At 41.5% G+C, this 21,379-nt stretch overlaps 1 protein-coding gene across 14 annotated transcripts in view; it reads right to left on the reverse strand.

Annotated features, from left to right (window-relative positions):
* LOC138206529 (pleckstrin homology domain-containing family A member 5-like) overlaps positions 1–21,379 on the reverse strand; it is a 74,567-nt gene that overhangs the window by 47,889 nt on the left and 5,299 nt on the right. The window lies entirely within an intron of this gene.

Raw genomic sequence — 21,379 nt, forward strand, 5'->3', positions numbered from 1 at the left:
TTTTTAAGTATTCAGGGTGAAGAGAAACACGATCCTTCACAGTCAAATGTAAAGATACTGAAGTATATAAGCAGCTTGATAGTTTTTTTTCCACGACTCCTTTCTAAATGTGTGTCCAGGGAGATATAATGAAGGGAAAATGTGTTTACACAAAAAAAAAAATTCTAATTACAAAAACATCAAAAGGAACGTGGTTAATTTTGCTGAGGCTAACAACATGGACCAATCAATGAGGAAGTCAAGCTTACAGTCCCACAGGCAGCCAGGAAGTTTAGGAAAGCTGAATACTGTAATGAACTCACTAACACCTTACTAACTATAATTACATGAGCCAACCAGAAATCCCGTCCTAATGACATGTTGAATCGAAGAGCAGATACGGTAGTTGGAGGCACAGGGATTAAACCAAGGTGCTCAAGTCAAAACAATAATAAAGCAAAGGAGTGGGAGGGAAATTAGGTCAGCAGACCAGGGAAGCCACAGTATTTTTCAAGCACAATGGTCGTGGTGAGCGACATCACAGAAGGTCGACAGAAGGCTTGGACAGGCTCGCTCCACTGCTCAGGCTGCTTTGTGAGCCTTGGCAGCACTGACAGTCACAAATTCCAAAGTTTGCAAGTCAGAACACCAATAGTGATGCGATCCAGCATGAGGATTGGCCCACCCCTCACAGCTCAGCCAAGTCATGACTGCATGCTGACTAGGCTCGACCCTCATATCGTTTGCCGTTAAATTCAGTGTATCAGTAAAGAGTAGAGGTGCTCCCAACGCCGCTGCTCTAGAAACAGCTATGTGTAGATGTTTTACATCGATCATCACGCAGCTGACAGCGTCAACTTGTCAACTGGTGTTTACAACACTGAGGCAACCAAGCACAGAGGTAATTACTGGGATATTAATTATTTATAGTTCAATTTGTCAACGTAAACCCTAAAATCTTTGGGTAAGCACTGTGTCAATTTGTGGGGCTTCGGTTTTGCAGAATTAGGAGACAAGTGTGATTTACGAGAAGAATACCAAAAAGCTGTTTGGAATCTGATCTAGTCACATAAATAGTCATCTCTGAAGATATCACAGAAAATAGACTACATATTTTTAGTTCTCAATAACAAATACAAGAGGAGGCGTTTTGTGTATTCATTAAAATGCTAAATTACACGGGAATGGAAGGTTTCTAAGGTGGCACTGCATGGTGCTTAAAAGCATTCTGCAGAAACTGGATCTGTTGTATCCGAAGCACAATCAGGCAGACCAAAAGTGACCCCACCATCAGAAGATCAATACATCAAGCTTTGTTCACCGAAAGAAAAGCAACTTCATCGCAGATGCAAAATCTGCAAAACAAAGAACGCAAGACTCCACTCAACAAAAGCCAAAAGAAAGCTGTCTGTCTTCTTCTGGGAAGATTATATATAAACTGACAACGCAGCGTGTGACGAAAAAAGTATTTATTGAGCCAGGACTGCATGCAGGAATTATTCTCAGAGGATGAGTAGTGTCTCTAAACCACTTCTCAGGAGGGGAAACAAGGCCAAACGCTTGGGATGGGCTAAGAAACACCTGTATGAAACCCACAGTGAAACATGGGGGTGGCAATCTTCAAATCTGGGAGTGTTTTGCTAATCAGGAGTTGGACCGCTGCACTGACCGAGAGGAAGCAGCACTCCATTCTTCAGAGACATGCTCCGTCTACGGACACAACGCCAGTAAATACTAAAATGGCTCTGAATGCATGACATCAATGGAAATATATAGATATAGGTATATTGATTTTGAAGCCATAAACAAGCTGTGAAACTGCACATACCCTTTCAAATCCAATCACACTTCCCCCAGGTAAACGCTAGCTGAGAAGAGTTATCAGCCGGGCCTCTCACTCTCAGTTATCACAATGGACCCATAAAAAAAAATGCATACAGTTCATTGTGAAGCCTAATGAACGTATCAACTCTTCGGTGTCCGGGTGTAATGAGCCGGTTGGGAACAGATAATGGAAGCTGTGGTGCTGATTTGATAGAGCCAGTAACAACAACCCCATCCACATACACAGGGAGTCTCCATAACCAACAACAAAACTGATGATTACACAGCAGCGGAGAAAACGCGGCTCAGCATGTGGAATAGCTCATTCTATCAGCTCATTTCCCACCTGAGATTACTATCTTAGATTAAGATTGATTATGAGAGGTCTGGAGATGCAGCATCAGCCATTACCACACAAATGTCTACCATATTGAGCTGAGCCCAACTTTATGAATGATCAACTCTGCTCCACCAGACTTGAGCTAATGTGCGTCTGCATGTAATAAAAGTTATTTGCCTTCACACAATAGAACATTGACCTGATCTTCCTTTCAAACATCCATAACCATATTTTCTCAGTGAATCCCCAGATCCACATCAGATTTTCATTCATCACAGCCAGCAGGACAATTCAGTTACTCCAACGGCTCCTTTTTTTCTCCCGCAAATACTTCTTCATTGTCCACAAGAAGAGAACTGAGTGAAAATGGTCTATCCAACTCAAAGATTCAAGGGCTACAGCATCGTCTCAAATACCCTTCAATAAAAGTTTTATGGCACTCACTTACTGAAGATCAAGATAACCATCTAAATGCATATGAATGGGAACAAAGGACTGAAATTGTAAAGCATTTCTTTTGATGAGTTAATTGAGGGGCTTCTGATAGACCTGATATTTTCCATCTAGGTTGGCTGAGGTATTTGAGCTGTGGTGTATCCCATAAATTTGTGTATCCAGTCAACTTACAGGACTTATTTTTTTTTAAATAAAACAGCTGAAAGTTATCTCATCAGCAAGTATTTGAAGAATGAAGTAATGGTTTATGTAGATTTGCCAAACATTATGTTGTCTTCCATCCCTAATGTGAGAATTTGCAGATTTTTGTGTTTTATGTGCTAGTAAATGAATTATCTTTCAGTTTTGGACTGAACAACCAAATAACAAATTTAAAGACATCAATTTGCGACCACAAAGGACTGACTTAATGATCTGCAAAACTATCTGAAGAAAATCAATAATGAAAACAACAATAACAGTAACAGCAGTGGCCCTAAACCATTACATTGGCTAACTTTCTTTAAACCCTGTGTGGTCTCCTTCTTTGTCTTGCTCAATGAGCCACGCTGTCACAGACCCACAGAGAGAGAGAGTGAAATGTGGTGACAGTATAAAACAAGGTTTTGATCCACTACTTAGCCTTCAGCAGTGCTGAGCATGCTCAGTAGGCCTGCCAGAGGGCCAGGCTCCTGCTTTGGCCTACTTCTGATAAAACCAATAATGTCATGGAAAGTTTCTTTGCAGTGAGTATGTGTGTGTGTGTGTGTGTGTGTGTGTGTGTGTGTGTGTGTGTGTGTGTGTGTGTGTGTGTGTGTGTGTGTGTGTTTGACAGACAATGGGTGATAGAGAGGAGCATGTGTGGCCTCAATGTAGGAGAAAAAAAAAAATCAAATTGAATCAATCATAAGCACAAACAGATAGTCCCACCCCTGATAGGCATTATTGGTCTGTCTATCACACTCAATTTTAACAAGCAAAGATGGACAAACTGTAGTTGATGGAAAAGCCACAGCTACAACTGTAACTGAAGGAAAAAGAGTTTCCTTCTCGACCGACGGAAAGATTGAGAGAAAGGCAGCCTTTAACTGACAATGTAATGAAACGCAATGCAGGATCTGTTAAGCTCTAGTTCCCCGAGTCCCCGGGCAGAGATATGGGGAGGCAGTGCTTCGCTCACTTTGGTGCAGCTGATTATAGAAAAGATGACCAACAGAAGTGGGTCAGCCATAAGAGTGACAGACGAAGATACTTGGAGACAGAGAGAAAGAAAGGGAGCGCTAGAGGCAGAGGAAGTTCATGTAAATATGAGTCTCAAGCCTCAGAAAATGATTCATGTTGGAAATTGGAAGGAGAAAAAATTGTGGAGTAAACAGTGTTTGTTTACACCTGAAAAACTCAGTAATCATGCAGGGGAATATTTACTGCAACATGAGCAGTACCTTACAATTACAGGTACATTTTTTGATTAGAATCCCATTTTTTTTAGTTTTACTTTCACCAGATGAGCTCTTTGGCAGCAAACACAAAAACACTCATCATGTGCTGTGTATTGTCAAATGTTATCAACTTCAGGCTCCAACAAAGCAAATACCAGATGACTAAGCAAACATTGTGGAGAGCACATACTCAAGTTCTTGAAAACAATTCCAGTCACGTGAGAGACGTGCCTTGGAAAACAGCATATAAATTAGTCAATTAGTTCTATAGCCTCGTTTTTAGTGACTTTTTACATTGTCACGTTTGTTATGCATTTATTGTGTTATGTAAAATCTGTATTAGCTAAACTAAGTGGCACTGCAGGAGACCTGTGACTGATAAAACCTATCATGGGACAAAAGCTCTGAGCAGACACAAAACTCGACACAAATTCGTGACGTCACGCTGGATGCTGAATCCTCGAAGAAATGGATCGGTTACAACTTCAAAACTAAAACCTGGCTGTTGTCTCATCAGCAGGCCAAATTCAACTCAACAGATAAATAGAGAAGAAGAAGAAAAAAAAAAGAAAGCCCGTGACTGCTCCACATTCACAGGGAGTCACGTGTATTCAGTTTTTCAGTCAGCACATGCAAACATGTTACTGATAGGTTTAAAGGACGGTCATGGAGGTTTCCATAATTGTATTTAGAGTATCTCAAGTCTGTCAGACCATTTCAGAGCACTAAACCTACCAGTTGTATCTCATAAGTGGCCACTTTGTACGTAAACGCAATTTTCTTGTGCGAGGTGCAGATAAATGAGTATTATGAATAAGTAAAATAAAAACAGCAAGGCCAAAGGGCAACCCAAACAATGCCCTTACTGAAGTTGCCCACATCCCGATTTGACTACGACAAGAGCCTGTTAATCCATGTTTGAAATGGGGGCAATCAATGCCACTCAAAAACAGGGGCTGGGTGAACGCAGCCTGCAGAGGAAGCTGACAAATTTAGGACAGCTTTCTGTGCCGGGCAGTCAACTGAGTAAGTGACTAAATCCAAGGGGAGTTTGTCACATTCATTTATCATCTCACTTGTCACTTGCAATCATATTCTTCAATCAAATAATCAAAGTACTCTTTATGGCATAACAATTTTGTTTTTTAAAGCTTTAAATCTGGAGGACATTACTTCTTGAGGCAGGTTTAAATATTTTCCATAATTTTATTAGCTCTTTAAAAACAGGCACATTTGAGGGAGATGCCATATTTGTATCTGTTTTACAGGGAGTGTCTCCTCTTAGGTCACCTGCTGCTGTTTTCGTAGGTGCAGCTGTATTACGCAAATCCTCTGAGAAAAAGGATAACAAGCTATTCCTGTCAGGGCTTCAAATCCTGTCCCTCTACAGCTCAGCACGCCTACAACCAAGCAGTCACGTCCAGCTTATTCATGATAACTGTGGACGCATGATATTTTTTCATATCAACAAGCTCCGTGACAATCTGTTGTAAATTTTGTGGGCTGCAGCTCCCTCCTGGTTGCAGCCCTTTGACCAACAGCTGCATGTGTCAGGTGTACAGTTGTAACGGGTCACGGGGGCAATACATCAACACCCTGACAAGCACATATTTCATAAAAAGGGGAGGGAAGGACTTGGAGAGGCCAGAGAAAAGTGGGCGAATGGTAGCTGACTGAACAAAAACAATATAAAAACCAAAGTCCAAAAGCAGCCAACTTCTCCTGTTGAAGGAAAAACACAGACCTTCCAAAAAAGATTCAACAAAACCAGATTTGCATTGGCCACATGCGCAGGGTGATTTCCATAAAAGAGTTAGCAGCTGTGTGCTACTCAGGAAGACAGTAGGAAGAAATATTCCCTGTGGGACACCACACTCGACTGTAAACACCTGAAGGTAAAATACACCGAGTCATCCTCCTACTCCTGGAAAAGCTTTTTTATTTTGAGATGAAACACGTTCTTAAGTGCCACTTACCTGGATGGATGATGCAACAAGCACACAGAGTGGGTGCAAGGTGGGAGAGAATAAGAAAAACAGGAAATGTGTTGTTCGTAATTGGGCACAAGCACGTCTGTGAACCTTTACACTCCCACACAAAAGCATTAATTAATTTGCACACACTCTGAGTGAGAGGTATGCTTACTTTAATCACAATTACCAAGTTACAATGAACACCGAGATGCTTGACGTTATGGCCAAAATCCAACACTGCCCTCTAGTGGCAACTCTAGTTTGTTACACTTAATTTGTACAAAACATAACATGGCAAACGTTTGGCATGGCAAACATGAATCACATATATAATAAAACAGTTGAAAGTTACTTTAAGACACATTTGGTAGAAGTCGTTATAGCCGGCCAAGAGTGTGCGACTGCATCACCAAAAATTGTATTATAAAATGCACTGATACAAAAACTGTTGCCAGTACAAGTTTCGGAGATTTAGGAAATACTGATACACTCTGTGAGATCGTATATCTCATTAGAAATGTTGCTAGAACAAAAGTCTCAATTTATTAAAAGTGACAAAGCGTCTCAGACGTGTCTACCATATAAAAAAACGGCATTTATACCAGGGAACATGTTGTGCTACTTTGACGCCCTCTGCTGGGTAAAATCAGTAATTACACGCAGTTAGCAAAATCACTTAATAGAATGCAGGCTCACATCTGGTCTTAATTTCAATGCTTATTTCTCACTTTCAGCAGCACAGTCAGCTACCCCTGCAGCTGGAAAACGATGCAAAAGAAAATGACTCTCTGAAGACGAGCAAAGGAACGCATGCAGGCATGAAACAATTTCCCCCACATGATAGGAGCCATGCATGATCTCACTAAATCTATGAATAATCATCACAAAGATCACAAAGAAGGAGATTTGTGTGAGCACAGCTGCCAGACTGTTTAGACTCATCTGTGTTTGGATGAGAAGCCTTACAAACAGACGGACACAAATCCAAAGCAAAAACGGGCTATTTTGTTTTTCTGTCAACTCCTTTTTCAACCACATGCGAACATCCAACAGCAGAGTGTCGCCTACTTTGAGTCATGAGAGTGCAGCCACTAGTCCAGAAAAAAAAAATCTTCTCATGTTTCATGGTTATTTCTGGCACTTCATTACATCAGGACTTGACATATGCAGATGTTTATTCTGCTTATGAATAATGAGATCAATCACAAAACATGCACATATACCGGTTTATTTTTGAACTTGTCTTTCTATCGAGACAAACGCAAGCCCAATATTGTGTATAATACTGATTTTAGGGTTGTGGTTGTGGCATCAAACAGAAGTACAAACTACAGGCCAAACCCATCAGGGCTTCTGAGTTGTGAAAAAGTCATATTCCTTTTTTTTGTACACAAATCATAGTCTTGTGCATTTTTCAATTCCCGCAGAGGCACGGATATTATTTAGATCAAAGAATAGACAAATGTTTAAAACTCAATCAGACAATGTCAGAAACTAAACATTGATCAAAGAACAGCCTCCATTTAATTTTGGAAAATAACTTCAATCAAATACGGAAACCTCAAAATAATTCAGATCAAAGTGCCTTTCATCTCTCTACTCTGCACATAGATGTGTAACTTGTTCTAATGGCTGTTCTGGAGGAGAATAAAACAAGCACATTTGTTACCGAGACAATCAGACAGACACACATAGCTCAGGCATTGTCAAAAATCGCTTTCATGAGGACTTCTAAATAACTTTTCAATTCACGCTTCTCTTTTTCTCCACTCCAGGTGTGAGTGCTGCTTGGCGGGGGCAACCCCAGCTGCCCTCAGGCCAGTTTGAAAATGGAGCCTCTCCTCTTGAGCCACCCGTCATCTGCTGCTGTCATCTCTTCCCCGATAACCTCTAAAAGTTCAAATGCTGGGAGCATCCGTTTCACATGCCCGAGTCACCTCAAATAAATAAAACGTATACTTAAATCCCATCGTAAGTCAGACTTAAATCCTCCTTTCCTTTTATTCCAACGAGGTTGTTTAGAGTATTGAAGCGGACCCGGGGAAACCTCTGCCTCACCCGCAGCAGCTCCTGCCAGATTCCTTGGGGGAACTTTGACATGGACCTTTCCCACACACAACACACATGTAAACAGGATTAGCAGATCTCCATGACTCATGGATAATCAGAATCATCTTTAGTGTTGTTTTATATAGGCTCAAGGCCGCCGCAGTAAGGGAAAGTGCCATCTGTCTGAGCAGTGTCCATTAAGCACCCAGCATACGGCTGTGCATTTCAGAGACCGAGATGGGAAACGGATACATTTTTGCAGACAGAATATGAATTTGTTCCCAACAGACTCTGGTTGATTTCCCCTGCTGCATCAACAAATCTAGTTGTAAACCAAAGTGGTAACTGAGATCCACTTCAAGGGAATAATTAACATTTTCCATTAGAAAAGTTCTCAAACATAAGAAAACTATTTTACAAGCAAGGATCCTCTTGCAGTAAACCTGCAGTAAGAGGCAGCTTGAAACACTTGTGTTCTTCATGAAACGAAACAGAACACATCCTAAACTGCCCTCTGACTCAGAAAATCTCTTAGGTGTCGAATACAAAAAAAAAGAATTTTCCAAAGGCTGCATAACACAAAAGTATGCACAAATCCTTTTGAAACATTGAACATGTTAGTGCAAAACAACACTGCACCGCACTGCAAACTAGGAAATAAACATTTGAGCAGCAGAATCGAATGGGTGTACCGCAAATGCAATATGAACAATCAGTATGTCAGCAAAGCACTTCCGTAGTTGTATTTTTAAGGTCGTGTTTGAACTGGCACAATCATCTTGAGCAACACTGTGTAAGTTCATATCCCCTATTAGTTACCACCCAAATCAAAGCAATATGCACCTTTGATTTGGATGGTAAGTGTCATAGATTACATGACAACCACAGACATGAGTCTTTAAAAACATCCTGCACCGTGCACGTAGACGGACTGATCACAATACTCTAAAAGTCTGTTGCCAATTTATTACAATTCTTCACGCCTGTTCAAGTGTTTCTATGCGTGTTTTTTCTATCGAAGTGTTATCCACTAACAATCCACGGCGGTCACACCAGGCCACATGAAGCCACCGTTTTCATCGAGGATGAAAATGAACCCTTGTGTAAATTAATATATCCCTTTAGGGCGCTATTTTTTTTTTGTTTCTCATGTCAGGTTAACTGAGGTGGAAATGGACAGCCTTGATGTTTCACATTGTTGCCAGTAATGAATGCACAACTGAGGCTTTACAACACACGGCGAGTCCCAATATCTTACTGCACTGAGGAGATGTTTTGTATTTTGTGTGCTGTGCTGCAACGACATGTGGAAGTATGAGAATGAAAGGCTGATCCACACACACACACACACACGCACACACACACACACACACACGTCCTTCATCCATTACTGAAGAAAGCTCTTAGCGTGAATCCATCAGTACTTCATTACTAGAATGGCTCTGTTAGCATTGCTGGAACTCAGCCAACAACTCAGCTCAGTGTGGAGACTGGCCGAAAGACCGGTTTGATGCTTCAAAAGGAAGACAGCGTGCATTCGGTAAAAACCTGTGCTTTTTGGGCCATCAACTACCAAACATCGGAACTAATATTTGTGGACAGAACTAAAGAGTTTAAACCTCCAGGTTTGATTAAACAGGTATCACAAAAAACATGAAAACCAAAATGCACAGATATCACTGTCAGTGTCTCTCATCCAGCCTTGACCCTCCAGACGTGGACCACAATTAAGAGGCTGTCGAGCAAATCAAATATGTCCGACGTTCCTTTGGTGAATAGCTGGAACCACGAAGGAAACAAATGAGCCTATCAGAGCCACCGAGGGCACGACTGCAGCAGCTGATAACTGCTAGCGACACAGGCAACAGGATTTCAGCTGGATGACTGCTGGTAGCTTTTCAAAAATGCTGCTCGCAGCAGCCTCCTTCTCCTCTCAGGTTATTATGTACACAGGCTCCGACTTTCAGTCAAAGAACCAGTCATTTAGCAGTTCATTTTGTTTTTTGTTCTGACAATTCGAGTGCATGCGTGTTGTGCTCAGCTATCATACAAGCGCTAGCCTTTCACCAAGTAAATAGTGAAACATAATCTTCAGGATTTATGTGAATTCATTGCTGGGTAAGAGATGTAACACCAATTCTCCTAAAATAACAACAAGTCCTGTCAGGCATTGTGCTGGCCAGGTTTCTGAAAAAAAATGAATAAACATGTTTTTGAAAACGCTGCCGTTCTGACTGTAGGTAGGGTAAAGCCAATTTTTAAGCTTGGCAGTGAGCCTGTTCCGACCGTGCTTTAGTTCTTGGCAAAGAGCAAACTTCTTGTGTACATATTTACACTGTCACGCTGAATGACTAATGAGCCTGCCTCCCCCATAAATAAACAATGAAAACAAATAGGCAGAGTGGCAAATTCTAACAGTTTAGAAGATCTTACAGACCACGTAAAATCCCTTACAAAGAAACCTGCTGTAGATCGGGGCAAGATTTCAGAGTCTTTAGAAATATCACTGACCACGAACCACATTTATGAAGCACTTAAAAAGTCAGACTTCACAGATGATCCACATTAAGTCTGACTCACACTAAAAATTCTCAGCTACTTGAGAGTTAGTCATGAACCTTTATACACATACCGTCATTATATTTCATTCTGATTGTGGATTTTGACACCTTCTTTTGAGACCTTACCTTCTGTAAGGTCATTTGATACATGAAAGAAAAAAGGAAAAGGAAAATGATTTACTGTGAAAAATCACCAAATCTGCTGATTTACTTCTCTAATAATAAACATAAAAACAGAATCCAAAAACCCAGCAATTTCAATGTATTGTAATGTAAATGCAATAAAGGCAGCAGATTCTCCAAAAATGTTTTCTCCAAAAATGATTGAAACGGTGAATTAACTGTCAAAGCATGTGAACTTTCTGCCACTTTTCTCCCACCAAATTATTTCTATTAATTGTGGCAGCTCTAATCATGTTAATACTTCTTTTTTTTTTTTAAACGTGATTTAAATGCACTGTACTCTCTGCATGCATCAAGATGTGCTATACGGCACAGTGCACAATCCAACAGTATAGTCCAAAAGATCTCGTGGCTCATCTCTCCGCAGTTGTGACATTTAAACCGGCTGTATTTCCCACCCCTACAAACACACATATACCACACAGTCAGCACAGACCCAATAAGGACCATCCTCAGACGAGTGGCGGGCAGTATTAAAGCTGTCCGGGGAAGACATCTGGAAACGGACTAAAAGTCTTGGGTAAGGTAGCGGCTAAATCCTGCTTCCTTACACAAGAAGCACAGAGGCAGAAACATAGCAATCACAGCATCACAGTTAAAGGCGAGGGTGTTATTTATCTGAACCACCAGCAGAGGTCTTGCAGAGAAACACAGTGGGTTCCCTCTCATTCAGAGAGGAGGAGGAGGAGGAGGAGGAGGAGGAGGAGGAGGGATGGCTGCACACAACAGTTTGTGAATTGCAGCACAGAGGTGGGAAGGCTGCATTTATTCTTGAGCAAGTAGTGCTGATATTCAAGCCAGACTCTTGACTTCCAGAGACAATTCATTCCTGCTGCTGCAGAAACATATTGCAGCAGGCTGACAGCTGATTAGATTGATGGATCGCCATGAGGTGCAACCATTACTACGGTTATGAAGCCCCTGTCAGCTCACTCCACTCTGGCCTCATCTCTCACACAGCCTCTAACTGGGAGTGAAAACAGGCTGTGCAGAGCTGATATGCAGCATGAAAGGAGGGAGCGATTGATTTTATTGCACCTCGTCTTAACCTATGGAGTTTTCAGCCACTGGTGACAATGTAGGATGATGTTTTGTTGAATGTTGATATCTCGACTCCTGATGATCACGAGGACACACGAGGTAAAGTGATGCACATTTCTGCCGACTGCTGAGTGCAGTAAACGGTTGGCAGTGAGGCTGAGTTATAAAAGTGGAGAAACCACAATGTGGCCAATGTAAACAATTCAGGTATCAACAACAAAAATGTTGCATTAAATCTACTCACCATCTTTGTTAGAACTCCAGGATCCAGGACGCATGAAGTACTTCCAAGGCACCAATTTAGATCAACGGATGCCCATTTAGCAGTTTGTTTTCTCCAGGGTCTTGCAATAGGGACTGACAATTTGTTTTCGTGCTCTGCCACACCGTGGCAACATTACTCTTATGGTAACTCAGGTGATGTTAAAAAAAAAAAAAGGATTGTGAGATAAACAAAAGTAGAATATCAATCACCGCAAGTACACGTTATTCAATGAGAGACTTGAGAAAGAGTTCAAATATTTGTTTAAGCAGAGACAGATGAGGACAGAGTGTGGGAGAGGAGTTACTACCCCACAGTTGAGCAATAAAAGCCGAGCATTCAATCACTGCTACTGTCAATGCGTGTCTGTCTGTCCCACACACAGAGAACCAAATCCCAGGAGAGGATCTCACCCTCATACTGTATAGACGTTACGGCATGATGTCATTTTATTTTCAATCAGTTTTAAATATCTCTACTCTGTCTAATCTGACGGGTCTGATGTTCTGACACTCAGAGAACTTTGTACTATTTGAAGAAGTCGTGATGACCTGGCTACTATTTATATCTGTCGAGTGCCCCATTTGGCAGCAGTGCACTCAAGTCATGATGGGCTTCACAGAAAACGCATGCAGACAGACATGCAAGAGGCCTGATAAGGTTGAGAGGAACTATGGAAAATCATATAAGGACTCTTTAGATGATTGGCTCCTACAAGTGCCAGCAATGGAGCTGGACTTTAAGGGAGAAAAAAAAAAAAAATCAGTTCATCTAATCTCTACCAGAAATGAATAAACCATTAAAGATAACGCTAAGGGTTATCAAACTACATATTAGGGAGCCAGCCACTTTATTCCCAATTATTCACCCTCACTATAAGATTCTCGTGAGCCAGGGAACATCAAAGGCTCACACCTAAGGAGCCAAAAGCATTTGTGCTGTCACAGAGCTCATGAAACACAGATGAGATTTGTGCGAGGATTAAAAACTGAGAAGAGAAAGAAACAATGTCCTGCTGTTAGCATACATTACGTCTCGCCTGATCGACATGTGCCTGGGAAAGACCAGTGTGGGATCTGTGAGGTCTGCAGGAGGGGCGCCGCAGGCGACACCGTTGCCAGGAGAGAGAAGGGAGCGAATAAAGCCACAGAACCAAGAGGGTACGATATTAAACCCTCCACTGCTGAGGCTAAATTGAAAACTTGGCACCAACCAGTTCATCAGTTTAGCACTGTGCCTTTTATGTCAACCCTCTGGAACACTGTGAAAACAACACAGGCTGCCATATTTTAGTGGACACTTCGCGTGAAGGTGTGACTGTGGAAACAGACAGAGCAGCTGAAGGAAGAAAAGAACAACAACAAAAAAAGTCGACCGGCCTCCTGTTTGGATGTGGATGAAGACAAATTTGAAGCTGAATTTGTAACAATCTGTTTCAGGAAACCGTACACTGGTCCCAAATCCTCTGTGGACATTTTAACATGGTGCTCCAAGAGCTCACAGCTGTAGAGCATTTGAACAGAGTGATGGCTTCCAAAAGCTTTCTAATCATCACGGACCATCTGGAAAACAACTGGGCCGTGCACTGTCCACAGGACAGAGGTAGACAGACGGGGAGAGCAGAGAGAGGAAGATAAAGATGCGGAGAGAAAGTTTACGCTTTTTCAGGGTACAATATGGCAGCTGCAACATTTTAGGAGCGTACGAGATATCCACCACCTACGGATCACAGAACAGATAACATGGACCCGAAGTAAAAGGATTTCCATCTGCAAACTAAAAGGGCATTCGTAGAGCACAGACATTTGTCAAGGCCAATCGTCCACTCTTCTATGATATGCAAATTTGCAACCACAATACATGTCTGGATATTTTTTTGCAACTGTACCAGTTCTGGTTCTCCTCTGTTAAAACAGCGTCCCCGCATGCTCCACGACGACAGCTTGCCGCTTTGAGTTTGAGCGAGTGCACGCGTGTCCGAGAAGGTTACGTGGAACCGAGAATATAAACTGTGACACAACGTCTACATACTTCTAGAATGTTTCGTGATAGAATGAGAAATGAGAAATGCTCTGCACTTATGGAGCAGCTTTTTACCATCTGGGTTTACAAAGCGCTTTGTATTTTTTTGCCTCCCGTTCATACGCACACTCACACACACCAACGTTGACAGAGCTGCCATGCAAGGTGTTCGACTGGCATCGGGACTAACTTGGCGTTCAGCGTCTTGCCCGCTACAGACACGTGGCCAGGAGGGAGCCGGATTGAAGGATTGAACCGCCAACCTTATGATTAGTGAAGCAACCTGCTCCTCCATCTGAGCCACAGCTAATGAACATGATTGCCTCGACGGTGAATGGCCACAATGGGAGTGAAAAGTTATTTGCGGATCTGGTTTCAAAGTTGAAAGGGTTCTTCCTTGACCCATGCTAATAGCCCTCCACCAAGTTTCATGAAAATCCTGTGGGTTTTTTTTTAATGTAATGTGTCAAACAAACAAACCGCATCAAAAACATAACCTCTTTTGCAGAGGTAATGAAAAGCCACCTCCACATCCATTGATCAATTCTTGTGTTTTCGCCACAGGATCTTACCACGGGACACTCTCAATAATGACTGCGAGTTTAAATGCAGGCATTTTTGACATCCTCAGCTAAACAGGCCTTTCAAAAGCAGCCACTCAGGCTGGCTGGGTATTTACAACATTCGACATCAGAGGAGAGAAGAGAACAGCCAGGAAACGAGAGTCAAACACACATTCAGCTTCACATCAAATGCTGCAAAAATGTTCTCACTTCTCCTTTTGATTCGGACTTCATGTCCCTCTCTAATTTCCACCTATATGGATAAAAAAAAAATAAAATAAAGGTAATTGGCCTGTATAGAAAAGAAACCAGGAGGAGACACAAGCTGTTCCCTAAGAAATACAAAGTATGATTCATTCTCAAAAAAACTGGAACAAGGCCTGGTTTACCAAGACGTCATATGCAGACCTAATAATGAGAGGGACAGAAGTAGACCAACAACAGGATCTTCATGATGGCAGCTGTTTCAGGATTCAACCTGGCACAACATCAGCAAAGGATGGCTCATTGTAGATTAATACAGGGATTAATCAAGTTCAACAGCTCTCTCAGCATTAAATCAAAGACACCACACAACTAAGAGGCTTTAGGACCAAAGAATTACTGCAGTTTGTGTGCTCCCCTACTAAACCTAAGAGGTGGGCCTACATTTACTTACATATTCTGCACCAGTGGGGATGTATTACTGGACAACACTGCACAGAGTTCCCATTAAAGAACAAGAAGATTTGGCCAGAGCAGCAAGACTCATGTGCACTGCAGCAAAAAGAGGAAAGTATTTCATGTAAAAAAATTTTTTTTTAAAAACCCCACCATCTTTTAAAGAGTCTCTTGATTCTGTGAAAAACTGATGTAAATTTCGTTTCCAGTCTTGTGAAAAAAAACGGAGAAACAATCGACTATTAGCGCACAAACATTTGTAAAAAAAAAAGAAACAAATGCACTATGACGCTATTGCTAACTTGGTCTATTGTGGATTTTCAATGAGAAACTGTCTTAATCAGCAGCCGGGGCAGTCACCGACATCGGACGATCTCTAACACATATGTTCACACGCAGAGCATCCAAACACCAACACACACCGGCTCTTTTCTTCCCGTGCTAAACAGATGGTTGGGACCCCACAGAGACCGAGATGCGTGAGAGAGCCGTCTGAGCCGCTCAAAGCTCGCCGATAGCTGCCAGTCTGTGTCCCAGTCAGCGCCCGGCCTCACAACAGAGACTTATGGAGCCAGAGACGGGGGTGATGTACAGCAGATCCAGATCCAGATCCACTGGTTTCCCTCTTAAATCACATTACACACATATATATATATATACATACACACACACACACACACACACACACACACACACACACACACACACACACACACACACACACACACACACACACACGCAATCACAGGTGAGCTACAAAAGTACTGAGCACCGGCAGAGTTAGTGAGTCAGCGGTCACAGCCATTAGAGCCTCCCCCTGCCGAGAGGGGGAAGTAAATATTTTTTCAGCAGTTTGAATAAGACATTGTCCCGGTGTGCTATTTGTTAATGCATGAATGCATGTGGCAACATCTTATTTCTCAAGATCTAGAAACTGGATATGGGCTTCACGGTCATGGTTGAAATTAGTATTCAATACTGAGGACACATTATTTATCTGCATGACATCTGACGCAGTTCATTATTCTCAATTAAGGAACACCTCAGAGGGCATTTCTCTTTTTATGCTATGGCAATTTTCCACCACTTTAAATTGTCATTTATCTTTGAAAATCTACTTACAGGCGGCCAATCCACATACAGAGAGTTATTGATGTCCACCACTGCCGTGTTACAGAACAAACTTCCACTTTATCTGATATTTCAATCCACAGTGATTCACAGACACACATCACACCAGGACTCCCACCCTCTCCAGTGGACAGAAATCAATAAAATGAATGAATCCATACATAAAAACAATGCCAACCGTTTGTCCAGTTGCATTCCTTTCAACTCCTCTGTGCTGCTGAGAGACGGCTGAGCGGCGGTCGGAGTGGGTGTAGATTCAACTGATCAAACGCTTCAGCGACTTGTAATGTGGGTTCCCAGTGACAGTCGGTTTCACAGTGTTCATGTCACCTGCGTGTATTTTCTCTGGGCGCTTGAGTTTCCTCCAACGTGCAAAACACGGAGGTTCGGAAAACTGGAACCAAATTCACCCGTAGGGGTGAATGTGGTCGTCTGTCTTTGTGTGACAGACTGGCGAGCTCTCCAGTGTCCACCCTGCCTCTCAGCCAGCGTGTCCTATGACAGGCTGTGGCTCAGGCAATAAAAATGAAAGAAACGGGCTCTACTTGTTCCCCTCATAATAAGTCTCTTCACGTACTTGATGTGCACAGAGTGAGGAAGGGAGTGCTTTGTGTGAGACAGTCGACTGTTGTTCCTGATTTAATTGCATTACCTCCTGAATGATACAATACCAATATAATATAGTGAGTATTTGTTTGCCTCCAAATTTCTATGAAGCCATGAGATTCACACCCTGAATGAAAACTAGAAAACTTTACAGCTGTGTCATTCCATAAAATAAAACGCAAAATAAAAGTGCCGGTTTAAATGTTTATGTTTTTTTACACAACTTCAGCTGTATGTTTGACACATTTTGATGCATTTAGTATGATTCGTATAGGTCAAATTAAACATATCCAGTTTGAAACTTTCTGCTAGCTCAGCTAGCTTCTTTATTCTGCTCTCATCACCAACGACCTTGAACCCCAGGTCTCTACTTCCTGTATGAACAATCTATGCAGAATTACATTTAGTATCTTGTTACACAACAAGCGGAAGACATTTTAAGGATGGAGTCTGGCAGAGTTTCAGAGTTTAATATGTCGTGCACGCTGATTTAGAACAATTTAACTGTTGATTGGAAGTATCGTTGAGATGTCCCGCTAATAATTTTACACTTGCCAGCTAACAAGCATTTTCTATGTCCATGGCATAAAAACAATTGATCCCAGCATAGAAAATGGAGTTACATTACACTGAAGGTTAACAGTGGAGTGGCGATGCTCTTGTCAGAAGCTGCAATCATGTTTTGGAGGCAGAGAGCATTTAATCACAGCATGATTGAAACAAACACTTGTGGATGATCACAGCTTTCTTTTTATTAATCAGAGTTTAAACAGCCTGATTGTGGAGGGCAAAACTGTGGTCACTTATCTAATCAAACAATTAAATATACAAAACTAATCTTGCATTCCAGTCCGAGTCCAAACACTTGGTCGCCTCTCTCGTTGTCACTACTATGGCTGGAGTTTCTAGGGTTACGTAATCAGGTCTGATATTGGGCTTTACTCACAGGTAGGAGATCGGCTTATTCCCTGGAGAGAAGGGGGAGCCTTTAAATGTCTGCCCTCCCTGTCTCAGAGTCGAGGATGGTTCTCGTTCTCGCCCTGGGAGGTTAAGACCTCAACTCACAGCTCTTACAAGAATCCAGGTAAAGCTACAGATGAAACCACTGCAAACCCACGTAGACAGAAAAGAGAATCAATCCGAACTCACCCCTCACACTGATTTTATATTCACTTTAGCTGGTGTCACACATGAACCTTAAAAACAAGTCCCCTATGTTTGCAGGCTGTGACACTCTAATCCTTTCCTCAGATCTCTGATAAGATGTCTGATTTGACTAAAGCCTGAGGTGTTAGTATCTGAAGATGAACCTCCAGAGAGGAAACTTTGAAAGAGAAGAGGCGAGAACAGAAGCACTCATACGAACAAACTGCATTACATCATTCAGCTGACACCATCGAAACTAATGCAACTAGTAGACCCTACAAATAAGTATATTTTCGGTACACTGAATGTAACGGTGATGTATGTTGAAAGGGAGGTTATTTTGAACGAGGCTATGTTTGGCAGCAAGAAGTGCTTTTTTTGGTTCATTCTCACGGTTGTCATAGTTTTGTTTTTGCCTGAAACCGGCAGCAGGTTTCAGCGTAACGCTCTAAAACCGGTAAACTGAGTGGAGCATTCAGCAGCTAAAGAGCCACGTTTCCCTCAGGAGTTGGTGGAGACCAAAAACAGAGCTGAAAGGGGAATAAATATTGGACTTGCAGTTATTAATTAGCCAGAAACACCCCTTCAAATGAATGTTAATGCTGCTCTATTATCTGCCGGATGTATAAATAGAAAACTAGTTAGACAACTTGTCAACTTAAACTGTAATAACACGTTATGTCAGTGTTGAGCTTGTTTCTACTGTTACAGCAGGATTAGAGAAACAATAAAAGCTGTACTTGTTCCAAGAAATAAGTCAGAGGAAAGATTTTATATTCTCTGAGCCAATACGAATATAATTAATTTGTGTCTAAATTTCTGCAGTCATATAAACAAATACCATTCCTTTCCCTTTCACTGTGGTAGATATGATTATATTTGGACTGTACGTGAAGCATTGAAGTCAGGACAAGCATTGCTCTGGACACCAGTCAGTCGCATTGTTAAAGCATAATTTAACTTCTCAGACTACAGTCATAAATCAAAGGAAGCTATGTAAAAAAAAATGTTAAAAAAAAAATATGACACAACAATACAAGCATTCATCTGAGCTACACAACAATGGATGCTGATTAAAGAAAAACATCAATCACAGCATCATCTTTGTTGGAGTTAAAACTTTATCATTATGATAAATATCAGTCACAAGAAATGTAAGGCTTCTCAATAGTTTTCAAGCAGGCGAGCAGGAGCTCTAATAGGTTAACATTAAAAAAGAGCATTTGATTATTTAGACTTAGATTTAGACTTTATTAATCCCACAGTGGGGAAATTCAGTTGCTATAGCAGCAAAGGAACACAAAAAAGGTGCACACAATAAGGCTACATTTACAAATACGTATACACTAAATGAGATCGATAAAAATAATTATTTTAGAAAAAAAATATAGTTTTAATTTAGTTTTAAGTGACAATTACCACAAACTCATATTGATCCGAGAGCAGTCCGATAAGTGCCATCAGCAAAGTGTGTGGGCCTTCAAAGCAGAGGATGAGCCAACACCTAAACAGAGATCCACTGGAGAGATTTTTCTCATAATTGGCCACATTTCAATTTACATGCTTTCTTCTATTCTGAGTGATGAATTATGCAGCAGCAGAAGTGAATAGCCTAATGAAAGTGGTGTTGCAGAGCAGACAGGCACAATATTTATATTTTATGTTGCACTTTATGCTGATGAGCACTCTGAAACGGCAAATTGCCCTCAAAGGACGCTGACAATCAAATGAAACATTAATAAGTGGACAGCAATCAAGCTGCAGTGCCGACCTATAGCACTGTGAGGGTCTTCTGTACTTATTATTCACTCATTAGCCTTCAAACCAAGATCAGAACTACATCCGTGTATAACCTGGAGCAGTTAGCACTGATTTCAGCAGTTAGCGTGTTTCCCTCCTTCCTGAGACCGAATTAATGAGACAAGAATAGCAAACAAAGGTAGGGAGGGAACTGGCAGGAAGCTGCACCTGTCAATTTATATACGTAATTGCTGTAAATACTTCCTGCACCCATGAGGCAACAAACAAATAATTAGGGTTATCACATTCCTACTATAATATTAAGCCTTTTGCACCAGCCAAATGGACTTTGCTCCATTTATCCATTTTCACACATCAAGAATCCTCATTAGCAGATGGCGACAGATAAACATTATGAAAAATCACAGTAAAATTTGCCCAAATCATGTGCCATACATCTTAAACTGTAGGATTATGTGCTGCAGAAATAAAATGAAAACCACAAATCTGCCAGATGGAACAGTCTCATCAAAACGCTGTTAATGTCAAAAAGGAAAACAAGCCGAACAGACACTGTGCTCAGGGTGGCTGGTGGATTCGCTAATAGACACAAAGGAAGATAATACAGAGAAAATGTCATGAAAATGAATGTGAAATTGCTTGAGACTGTGTTCTATTCTGCACAGAGCCGACGCAGCATACAGATTTATATGCACGTGTACTTTTGAAAGTGCACATCTTCATCATCAGAGGGCCCAGCTGTAGATCCTTGCACAGAAGTGTAGTCCAACAAGAGATAAGCATCCCGGCTCCCAATTCTCATTGCAGGGTAGAGTTACAGACAAGTTAATCTACAGGAAAAAAAGTGTCTGTTACTCTGATGTGCGGAATATTATTTCTGCTCTTGGAGGACCAAAGCAGCAGAATAGCTGGATGGAGTTCAGCGTTCTCTGATTTATTGGCAAGCTCGGCAGCTGTGACAGGGGCCTAAAGATGTTGGCTGGAAAACTTAGGTGGGTGCAATTGACCCACTACTCTCCTCTCAATGAGCCACGTGAGATGGGAAGATGACAATGATAGTTTCTGGATGCATATTGCATAGGTACTTTTCTTTTTTTTTTAACTGTAGCATCTCAACAAAAGGTGGGCACATTTTCACTGCTTGGATTGCTGTCAGACTTGGAAACAAAACCGTCAGAACGCACTGACTTTTATGTCTGCCTGTCAAAAAAAAATTAACAAGCTAACAGTTTGCAGATTTATACCTCTTCACGATCTCAGTCTCTGTTAGTGGAGTAGCAAGTACCGACCGGTTGGAACGCCCAAAACTAAAATGCCATGTTTGCATTGAGCCACCTGCAAAACGACCTCGAAAAAAAAAACAACAACAACAAAAAGATGCCACTGTCTGAGCAGAGCAGGATG

Source organism: Embiotoca jacksoni, unplaced genomic scaffold (genome assembly GCF_022577435.1).
Source record: "Embiotoca jacksoni isolate LCO1_2020_lvr unplaced genomic scaffold, fEmbJac1.0.p SCAF_3, whole genome shotgun sequence".
Lineage (NCBI taxonomy): Eukaryota > Metazoa > Chordata > Actinopteri > Embiotocidae > Embiotoca > Embiotoca jacksoni.